The following is a 12128-nucleotide window of genomic DNA, read 5'->3' as shown; positions in this document are numbered from 1 at the left end:
CGTGTGCGAACAGCGACATTGCTTATACTTAAGATGTGTTCCCTCACATTTCTGTGCCCATCATTGTGGGTCGCCAATGAGACCATGAGGAAATGGTTCCCGTCGGCGGTCCCAGTTGATGAACTCGACCAGCTCGTGGCCGAGAAGTCTATGGCGGTGGATCTGGTGCGCTAAATCCCCGACGGCGAGGTCCCGCCGGCTCCTGACGCCGGCGGGCATGTGCTTCATCGGGAGTACTTCAGGTGAGGGTTCGGCTTCACGCTGCACTACTTTATGCGCGGGCTGCTTTACTTCTTTGGCTGTCAACTGGCTGTCAACTGCATCATATTCCGCCCAACGGGGTTCCAATTTCATCACTTTTAGCGAGTGCTTTCTTGGAATGGCTCCTCAGTATGAGCTATTCCGATACTTTTTCTGGGTCCAGGTCCAGGTGAATGGCGACACCATCTGTGACCTCGGAGGGTCAGCCTACAACTCCGACCTACTACCAAGTTCTTTCCCGTGAAATTCCTGAAGTGGATCCGAGAGTTCTGGAACCTGTAAATTGTGCCTTCATACTGATGAGTCTATTTTTCACGTTCTTGTTGAATGTGAGCATGGGAAGTTATTCTGGGTAGAGGCATATTTTCAGCGAGGTGTCAAACTGCCACGTTTACACCCAAGCTTCTGGGGTGGGGATATTTTGATGCGTGATGTGGTATATCTGGAACAGCTGGCCGTAACAACTTTGTGCATGGGAAAGAGAAGTCTCTAGTATATCTTGATCTGGTTTCTGAACTAGTGTCATCATTGGAATTGCCTTTGACAGAGCCAGTGGTGCAGTCACGCAATCACGTACGTAAGCGACCCCCTCCAGGCCGGCTTCTGATCAACACGGATGGCTCTTTTGATCCCCATGGGCGCAAGGCAGGGTCCGGGTATATGTGTTGTTCGAAATGAACATGTAGAGTTTGTGGAGGCTGGGTGTGTTCCGCAATGCTCCGTCACTGATCGGTTCATGAGCGAGCTGTTATTAGCATGCAGGGAGGCCCTTGAGTGTACCAAATCAAGCGGATTCCAGAAAATCATTCTACAAATAGATTGCTCCCATCTAGTCGATCTATGGAAGGACTCTCGGATTTCCGAGAGTGGATGGTGTTCATATCCTGCATGAGTTAAAGAAGTTGCCTGACTCTTTCTAAGAATTGAAGCTTCTCTACATCGGCCGTGAAGCAAATTCAGTAGCACATCTATGCGCAAGGGAAGCTCTTAGCATGAGTGTTAGTCAATGCTTTGAAGTAATACCTGGTTTCCTGGTAGCATTTTTGCTATCGGATTGTAATTCGAACATTCCGTAATAAAGGCCGAATTATACTTGTAAAAAAAAAGAATAGCCCATGAACCCAACAGAGGACCCCCACCCCAACCAGGATATGCGACGAAAGTTCCTTATTGATACCCCGCAACGAGGTGCTTAATACTGTACACACCATGTGATAGATTCAAATTTAAGATAACCTGGAATATGAAACAAACAGACTTTGATACTTTCTACAGAACCACCCCTTGAAATGTAGAGCTATATACTCGACCATCCTAGGTCACATATTGCCTTGCCTCCTGGTAGAGCTATATACTCCCTTGAAATAAGTCATGATGTCATTAAATCAAGAGGTTTTTTACGGTGCATCATACTACTGCCAGAAGTGGGTAGTATTGGATCTAATCCAACCATTAATTTAGGCGGTACTTAAACGTTTCAGGCCAGTTAAGTAGGGGTACTTTTGACCCTAAAATTTTCACGGGCAAACGATGGGTAACTGGGTTCATGGCCTGATAAGCGCCCATACTGGACATCAGGTCGCCGCATTGGAACAGTCAGACCAAAGGACGAGTTGAGCAGTGCAGGGCGGCCGTAGCCCCTCCTCGCACGCCACCATCTCCGCCTCAAGGGGGGCCGTGCAGTGCTGCATGCCTGCAGCCATCGGGACGCAACGAAGAGGATCTCTTTTCATGGTCCCAGAGAATCATGTCCGTGCCGGCCGATCCGTCGGCGGAGTGGCTACTGGAGCTCATGGAGGCCACCGAGAGATACGTATTACAGTGCGGTGTCCAACAACTCGGCTTTTCATTCACATCTACTTGGCTCTTTTACCATGAAGCTGTGCCGGGCACAACGGGATGGGCTCCGGTGAGCCGGTGCAGCCGAGGTCTGGAGGTGGACGTCGCCAGCACGGCAGCTCGAACGTGCTGAGAATACTGCCATCGCAGCAGCATGAAGGATGATGTCAACGTCCGAGGCGTTAGTACTTAGTACGCGTGGTGACGATTGTATCTAGCAGTGAAGCATCTGCGTCGATGCAGAGACTAGAAAGTTGAAGTGGAGCAAGCATCTGCGTCGGATGCACATACACTGGATCTGTTTTTGCCCCTAACTGCCAAATCGGTATGTCACTGTTCCGATTTTGCCCCTCTAACGGAAAATACTAGTACACGCTTTTAGCAGAAAATACTACACAGTTTGAGAAGTAGTATGTGTTAATCTGGTCCATTGGATGGACAAAATGGTTGGCTTATATTAATTTGATGTACTTTAAAAGGTCTCTAAATCAAAGGGGATTGAACGGCCAGACTTAGCACACTATAAAAGACAACTCAAATCAATTTACTCATCCTATCTTGTAAAAAGTACTGAGCCCAAATATATAGTTGGTACATGCTGTTACACACTTGAACCTCTCTTTTCACGGTTAAACGGTAATGGTAGTAGCATGACGATTGCATAATAATTTTCTGAAATCTTCAGCTTTTGTTGCTCTATAGTTAGAGAAGCCAGGGAGCTAGATTGGTGACCAGCACCTCCAGGATGGAGGGACAGCTGCTCTTCAAATGTGCAAAGCCATCACTTGCCATGACTGCCTTGAGGTTGTCAACAGAAGCGAGTAACTCGAAGCATGCCTTCTTAAGACCATCACAACCATGCTGTTCAACCAAGGCCAATGTAGTCGCCGCGGTGTCTTTGTTGATGGACTTGCACAACGTCTCTTCGCACATCAACTTTAGCCTCTGGAGGTTATACCTATCCGCGGCGACAAGTAGATGTCGTGCCATCCCCACGATTTCGTCCTCGTCAGCCTCTGGCAAGGAGTCGGCGTAGATGAAGTGAAGCATCGCCTTGAAGACTTTGGCTTCCATGTCATCAATCCGTATGCAGGCTGCCGCCTTCTCTTTCATAGGACCCAAGAGCTCCGCCATGAAGACCGGGGACCGAGCAGCGACGATGTACCTATGCGCGGGGAACGTTTAACCACCCACCTCGAAAGATATGTCCCCTCCCTTTCCGCTCGTGAGGAGGTCGAGCAGGTGGCGGCACTACAACAAGAACCCCCTATAGCAACGCATTGATGCGTTGTTGTACATTCGTATAAACGTTGCAATGGTCTACACCAACGGATTAATATGCGTTGCCGTTGGTGGCGTTGCAAGGGTCTACAACAACATATATATATATATATATATCCGTTGGTAAACGGCATCCAGAAACGTTGCTATGTAGCAACATATAGGGTTAGAGTCCAACAACACTACGTATGCGTTGCTGACCACCGGCACAAAGGCTTTTCAAATGGGCGTATCTATATAATATTGCCATCCGGCCCAATAAAGAGCCCAATATGGATTGATCAGTGCACATTTATTAGGCCATGACCATCTCTACAATTTTCTGTTTCTGTTGGAAAAAAGTATTCTATACAATTATTAGTCGGTCCAATTCCACACATAATATTTTCCCATTGACCAACACAAGGTATTTTCACATCACATGACAATTACTCTATAAACATCAATGCAAATTCCACATCACGATTTATAGTTCACATTCCAATAAGCCAAAGTAACACAAGCCATATATCAACCTGATACAACATGTAGCATCAACAGACACCAACAAATAGATTAATAAATGAGTGTTGTCAGAAATAGATTAACAAATGAGTGTTGTCTTGACTCTCGAACATAACTATATAGCTCTCCGCTTCAAAGTTATATTTGGTGGAGCCTTCTCTCTTGTTTGTCCATGCCAACTTCGTAAAAGACGAGCTGCATATCATCCCATCATAAAAATAGGGCTAGAATTTGCAACAATGATGCAAACATATTAGTAAGCATAAATTGTAAAAAAAATATCTAAGAGGACACTACTTTTCATAATATTCATCATGATATTTTACCTATGCTGATAAGAGAACCATATCCAAATGAAAATGATAAAGTTAATGGCTCGAGATATCACCTTATCAGCTAATAAGAACAGAAGAAGCCATGATCATCCTCACACAAACCATCAAGATCTTTAGCATAACGGATTTGCTTGTCAAATAGGGCTCCAATTTTTGAAGAAAACCATAGGTTGGGCACCTAAAGACCAAGCAAAAGATTAATGAAGATATATATGTTAAGAAAATGGTTATCGTGACAAAAAGGTTGTCTATTTTCTGTATGATCACTCATACACACATACATAGTAAGGACAACAAATTCATTGTTGTTCCAAATGAGGTGATCAGTATTGATTGAGTTCTAGGATGAATTCCGTCATCATCATAGTGTTTACTGTAACAGACTCTTCCCTTGGGCTTTGCACTATACTCCACATTGTGTGATTTATTATTTTATCTTGTCACATGGTTTTTTTGTTGTCTCTGGAGATAACAGCCCATGCTCCATAACCTGCACTTGTATCAATGGTGTGTTTGTCATGTACAATGCAATGTTGTTACTGTAGTAAACTAGGCAGTTTTGTAACCTGTTAGCTCTGAATGGTGATACAAAACTACTACTTGAAAAATATGCAAAACTGGACCTGAATACATTTAGAAATCAACCAGGCTATCTGGGGATTCCCTCGTGGGTAGTAATTCTAGCATAGTCGGGAGAAATGTATTTCGACACGTTATATCTACCATTGATTAATCAATATGCATGTGCCAGACAGAGTAGCTAGAGACTACTCCCTCTGTTTCAAAATAGATGACCCAATTTTACACTAACTTTGTACTAAAGTTAGTATAAAGTTGGGTCATCTATTTTGGAACGGAGGGAGTATACAGCAAAAACTTGTGGAGAAGTACTACTACTTATTAGTACCTAGTGAGTATCCTGAGCGTACAAGAATTCAGCCATCTCACTGGAGTGGAACTAGAATAGTAATTCGTTCCTTTGGCCAAATTTATATGACGTTTGATGAAGCTAGCATTATGGATCTTATACCTCCTTTATCCTGCGAAGGAGGACATAGCAGATTAGATCACATAACATGGTTGAAGACTTGAAGTGAACTGCAAGCTCGCCTGGAATCGGTACTAATTAGTTGCCACTTGAGTAGAGGACCATAGTGCCTTAGCCTATTAGTAGAAATTGATTTGGCAATTAAGCAGATTCATGAAGCTAGCAAAAATATGAGGGGCTAGGTACGGACGAGGAAATTGCATCTCAGAATGGAGCAGTTAACAAAGGCGAGTTCAAATTCCATTGATAAATTAGTTAAGTTGTTGACAAGCAATCAGACAATCGGGTGAGGGGGTGAGTAAGTGTCTGGCCTACTGCAGGTTGAGCGATACAGCGGCCTTGAAGGTCCACGTAACATGCCGGCGGTGCTGCCGCGGCGGGAGGTAGGGGAAGCGACTGCGAGGAGGCATTGGCGAGGTGGAGATACCTAAGGCAAACGGACCTGCTATGAGAGGCGCTGTTGGCCAGAGACAATTGAGGAGGCGATACGGGGGGGGGGGGGGGGGGAGGGGGAGGCCGAATTTGATGTCGTCCCACATCGTAGGTGGCCCACCACCGTGGACCTTGCCCCTGGCCGCCCTACCGCATGATTTAGGATGGAGGGAGGTTGATGAGAACGACAGAGACAGTGAGCGATTGGGTGGCAATCGACTTCCCCACGGTGCTCCTCTTCGTCTCCGGCGGCGCAAGGCAATTGAGCGGCGAGATTTCGACGGGGAGGGGTTAGCCGGATGGAGAGGAAAAACACCGGAGAGCCTAGATCCGGCAGGGAGGCGAGCCGTGAAGGCACGAGCGGCGGCAAATCATATGAGAGCGGCGGCGCTAGTATAGAGGGCGGTTGCAGTGGGAGAGCCGGTGGCATTGCGGTGCTGGGTTCGAGAGAGATGAAGTGTACTATATATAGTTAGCCAGAAATTTCCGAGATCCCGCCACGCATATCCAAAACATTATGCGCCGTGCGGTTAATTTTCTGGGTAGATTTTACGATGTCTTTCTCCATTGGGTAGCCGTTATTGGAACCCACCTCATGAGGATCCCACGTTACATAGTTTGATTGACTGATTTGGTTGAGGTAAATACGCTAGTGGTGCTTTAACTTGCCATGGATGTTCACTTTAGTGCCTGAACTTAAAAAATACACCGAACTGATTCTAAAACTTGGCACGAACGTGTAAATACGATGCTAATCACATCCATAGACGTAAAGTGCATCCACCTGTCACCGTATATGGATGATGTGGCACTGACATGGTGTGGGGCCCAACTGTAGCTAGGAAACATAATTATTACTTGAGTACTATATACGACTCTATGACTAGTGGGCCCACCTGTCAGTACATTAGAAAAATTAATATGAAAAATGAAAAAGTGCGACAAACAGGAATCAAACAAGCAACCGGATGACTGCCAGCTAGTTAAGCTAGCCACTATACCAAACATGTACTTATTATTAAAAAGGCCACTCAATTTATATGTATTTTAACTAAAAGTCTTGTACCCATAATTTGGCTGCAGCCAGTGACCCATTTTGCACATGTTATTTTTTCAAAACAATGTTGTGAAAAGCATATTACTACTAATCATAATAATAAATTTAAGATTCAAGTATTCATGTGTCAGTAAAAATTACGTCATGCTACACAAATATCTGTGTGCACAAAAAGTAAATAAATAGAGGAGTTTAATAAAATAACATACAAAAAAATGTTCATGTAAGTTTTACAAATATTGACTTATAATTTAGAATATTTTTTAACTATAATACATGAGTGTTTAAAAATATTTGTAAATTAATTTTTTTAAATATGTGAATATTTATTCAAACCTTTGAATAACTGAGCGAATATTACAAATGGTAATGTAAAAGAAACGAATGATTTATATTATACAAACATTGTTATAATTCATATATATTATTTCATGACTATATATTTTAAATATTTGTATATCATTGTTAAATATAATCCATGACTGTGTATTTTCAATGTTTGTTTACAAACAGTTTGAAACGCTCATATATTATATTTAAAATAGTATTTTCCAAAAAAATTAGTTAATATTTCTAAAAGTAAGTTTTTAATCGCATACCTCTATATATTTATTTTGTGTGCACACTGATATTTGTGTATAATGAGGTAATTATTAATAACACATGAATATTCGAATCTAACTTTTATTATTATGATTATTATTTACATACTTTTTACATTTAAAAAAAATGTGTGCAACATGGCCACTAGCTGCAGCCAATCTATGTACATAAGAGTTTTTTGTTTAAGTACATAAAATCTGAGGGACTTTCCTTGTCAGCAAAATATGTTGGTTGGAGTGGCTAGCGCATGCATCGCCCAAGGGGCAGGTAGCAGATTCGATTCATGCAGTGTAAATTTTATGTTAATTTTCCTAATTACTGACAAGCGGGCCCACTACTCATAGAGTCATGTAGTGCTTAAGCATTTTTATTTCGTAACTACAAATGGGCCCCATGCCATGTCAGTGACACGTCAGCCATATACATTGCCACGTCGATGCATATTACGTCTACAGACAACATTAGCACCGTATTTGCCCGTTCGTGCCAAGTTGTAGAACCAGTTCGATGTATTTTTCAAGTTTAGGCACCAAAGTGAACATCCATGACAAGTTCAAGCACCACTGATATATTTACCTCGATTTGGTTGGTTTGAGAATTCTTTAGATCTACCACGTTACATTTTTCATCTTATTAAGTTTAACAAAATACATATTTAAGGCATCTCTAACTCAGACCCTTGAAACGCCTGCAAATATTTGGACACCGGACCCTCAAAACATAGTCCGGACCAAGGTGTCTAGACTAAGTTTGTCGTCCAACGAGGAGCCTTATTTGTACAATAAACCAGGGGAGATTTGCGGGCGTCCAAGCCATCGTCATGTACACGTTTGACCCTGATCTCATCTAAAATCATCTCTTGCGCGACCACATCTTTGTTCCTCGTGCCGCATTCATACCGGCCCAATGCGGACAAGGCTGGTCACTCGAGGCGGCATTGAAGCCGCACACTGGTCGAGAGCGCTGCCAGCACCGCATCCTGGTCTCCGCGCCTGTTCAATACCAAAGAGACGTGAGCAGTCGGGGCAACAAGATGGCTACCAAACACATTTAAGCCAGCTCCCCCTTCGTCCGCCTGCCGGCATTAAATAAGTGCATAGATGACAAGCTCTAAAATGTTATGGGACACCTCTTGACGGAGCAAAATCACGAGTTGGTCGGCCTTGCGGGTGGCTGGCAGGCCCGTCATGCGTGACACATAGAGACCGGCTTGTTGGCGGGCTCGCCGGCGGTAAGCGACGACGGCCCAACGATGGAGGAAGCACCTGACAACGACCCGACGCAAGCGCCAGTCCATGCCGACTTCAATATGTAGTCGATGGAAGTCCGGCGTAGATTCCTGCCACCTCTGCGTGGTTAGCGTTTCTTGTCGTGCATGCGCGGTGTCAAGATTTGGTATCAATTGCTTCATATCTATTCAAGGGTTCAACAGTGACATCTACGGTTCCAGGGTGTTGGTCCTTAGAGACACGTGCATGAAGACTTGTCAAGTCAGCTCTAGAGGGAAGCGGCGACAACACACATCGGTGGTTCGTTCTGGCGGCGGTAGTGGTCGGTCGATGGCCTAGAGACCTCAATGTCTTTTTTGTTATGTTTAATGTGTTTTGTATTCACAGGCTTTTCGTCAATGCCGGATCAAGCATCTTTGAGACAGGGATAGGCCGGAAAGTTCTTATCTCAATGCGTTATTGTTGCCACCACCATGTCAATGTCATCAAGGAACCAATGCCCAAGAAAAAGCAAGGACATACTAGAAATAAAAACAGAGAAAGGGCAGGGTCACCACTCCTCAAGCCAACGACCAGGTCGTTGGACCAAAAAGATGATGGGGATTGAGGGAGTGACAAGGAAGCCTAGGCTTTTGTATGTTCTTCTATGTTTCCTTTTCATTTAGAATATTTTTATATATGAAAACTTATAAATATATGTTTAACTTTTTCTAAATACGCAATGAACACTTTGAAATATGTGACGAACATTTCTAAACACACAATAAAAAATTGAAATATATATTAAATATTTTTATATACTTGACTGACCTTTTGAAATATGCCATGAACACGTTTAAAATACACAATGAACTTTTTTCTCAAATACATCGTTTGTTTTGAAATGTGTGAGCATTTTATTAAATGCACGATGAACAAATTTTGAATACACAATTTACATTTTTTAATATACTATGACCTTTTGGCAACACATGACGAACATTATTGAAATGTACAATGAACAATTGCTAAATACATGATATGTTTTATATGAAATATAGCATGTATAGTTTTAAAAAAATATTATGAATATTTATAAAATACATGATAAACATTCTTTTAAATGCATGATGAATATTTTTTAAATACACAATGATTTTCGTTTACACTTTTTTTTAAGTTTCATGTTTTCAAAGAAGTATGAACACTCATCAAAATTATAAAAACAATTTTCTCTTACATGAACAGAGTTTTCACCAATTTTTACCTGGTTATATAAAATTAGTAAAGTACAATATTTTTAGAAGTAAATTCTTAATTTCCTAAAATGTTAGATTTCAAGTCAACATGAACGTACAAGTAGTAACTTCTTTTTTAGTGTAACATACAAGTAGATTTTTTTTGGAGGAATTCATAAAATAGAACCTTTTGTAACAACTGATCGATATTAAAAATCAGCGCCGGTCCAATTCGCTAGCACCAGCGTGCATGTTAGTGGGCCATGATTTGCTAAGGCCCATCTGATGGAGCGTTATTCATTAAGAGGAAATCTGAATGGGCATCACGTGATCTATTTGATTGAGGTGGTTTGTTACTCTCTTAATAACAGTGAGGTGGGCGGTTCGAGGATCCTGTGTCCCATTTTTATTTTTCCATGTAATAACGAAATAATAACATGCTATCTGCACAGTAGACATATGGACTACTTAAAAATGAAATAATAACATGCGATCTGCACAGTGGACATATGGACTATTTAAATGGCAACGCAATACTGCAACACAATGTAACTGTTGTTGTCACAACATTAGCAACATATGGCCCATTTTTATTTTTCCATGTAATAACGAAATAATAACATGCTATCTGCACAGTAGACATATGGACTACTTAAAAATGAAATAATAACATGCGATCTGCACAGTGGACATATGGACTATTTAAAATGGCAACGCACTACTGCAACACAATGTAACCGTTGTTGTCACAACATTAGCAACATATGCGTGCCCAACACATATATGCGTAGCTATAGCAGATACGTTACAACACATCCATAGAACGTTGCAAGTCATGTGTTGCTATAGGGGGTTCCTGTTGTAGTGCGGTGCAAGTTGGACGGCGGCACGGCGACCAACGGCGTGGCCCCTGACTGCCTCTTGAAGGTGCGGATCTCATTCCTGACGGTGATGCGACACCTGATGCTGAAACAATCGTCCTCGAGATACCAAGATTCCTCCAAATCCGTCCTTTTGGCGAGTCTGTGAAATCCTAGTGCATCTTGCGGACCGCATCTATCAAACTGGTTGCTTCTCTTCCCGAGAACATACACCAACGGCGTGGCCCCTGACTGCCTCTTGAAGGTGCGGATCTCATTCCTGACGGTGATGCGACACCTGATGCTGAAACAATCGTCCTCGAGATACCAAGATTCCTCCAAATCCGTCCTTTTGGTGAGTCTGTGAAATCCTAGTGCATCTTGCGGATTGCATCTATCAAACTGGTTGCTTCTCTTGCCGAGAACATACACCTGTCCCCTATCATCAAGTACACTGATGCAGACTTTCACCATGATGTCCTTGCTAGCGGTGTTGTCGTCACATTGCACATAGATGGCAATCTAGTCGGCGTCGTCCAAAGTCGCGCCGTCGGGGTAGTATCTGATACACCAGTGATGGGCTGCGATGACAAAAGTCTCCGATTTAATGAACTCGCCGATACCGATCCCATTCGTTAGGGAGTACCCCTCGATCTTGAGGTCGTGCCACCCGGACACGGCCTTGGCGACGATGGCCGACGCGGAGGACGGAGAGGAGTTTGACATAATTAGCATGGCCGGCCTACTTGCTATAGCAACAAAAGGGTTCGAGCTTGTTGCGGTGCAGCCGACGAACGGCGGTGAACTCGTCAGGTCCTTGGTTTGCCGAGCAGTGCGCGTGGCCGCCGGAGGATGCTCACGCAGAAAACGAATCACCGGGACCCGGGTTTGAGGATGCGAGGAGCCGAGTAGTCGAGTTAAGGCTGTGTTCGGCAGCCCTCCACTCCTCGATCACGAGCGGAGCGGGTGGAACATCGTTTTAGCTGCTCCATAAATTACAACTAGCTACCGCTCCGCTCCGGAACGGAGTTGCGGAGCCGGAGGGAGTCCGAACAGGCTCTAAGAATAGCCGGTTCCGATCGGCACTGAGGAGCTGACTTGGGCGAGTACCCCACTTCGTATCCGACTAGCACTTGTGTGTCGTATGATGATTGAGTTCTACAACACTTGGTGATGCTAGGCTGATAGTATAGTTTCCTTATTAGAGCATCGAATTGCCTAATCCAGGTCTCTATACTTCCGCGGACACGTCCGCGCACGCCTGCAGACAATCACCAGACCGGCCTCAATTTTTGTTATTTGCAACGCAACTTTATTTTAAGGGGCACGCTACGCGTCAGCCGGCGGATCCTTTTTAAAGATCAGCCGCCCCGATAGCCATTTGATCTAGTGCCAACCAACGGCTCAGACTCGTCCTTGCAATTGCAACAAGGACAGTGTTGCAGAACCTTTCGCAACAGAG

General features: G+C 43.5%; 1 pseudogene; it reads right to left on the bottom strand.

Moving 5' to 3' along the window:
• Nucleotides 1-2802: 2802 nt before the first annotated feature.
• Nucleotides 2803-10816, bottom strand: LOC125532950 (BTB/POZ and MATH domain-containing protein 1 pseudogene; annotated as a pseudogene).
• Between the last annotated feature and the right edge of the window lie 1312 nt (nucleotides 10817-12128).

Source organism: Triticum urartu, chromosome 1A, assembly GCF_056163025.1.
Source record: "Triticum urartu cultivar PI428250 chromosome 1A, HENAU_Tu73, whole genome shotgun sequence".
Taxonomy (NCBI): domain Eukaryota; kingdom Viridiplantae; phylum Streptophyta; class Magnoliopsida; order Poales; family Poaceae; genus Triticum; species Triticum urartu.
This window is presented reverse-complemented; position numbering and strand designations above follow the sequence as displayed.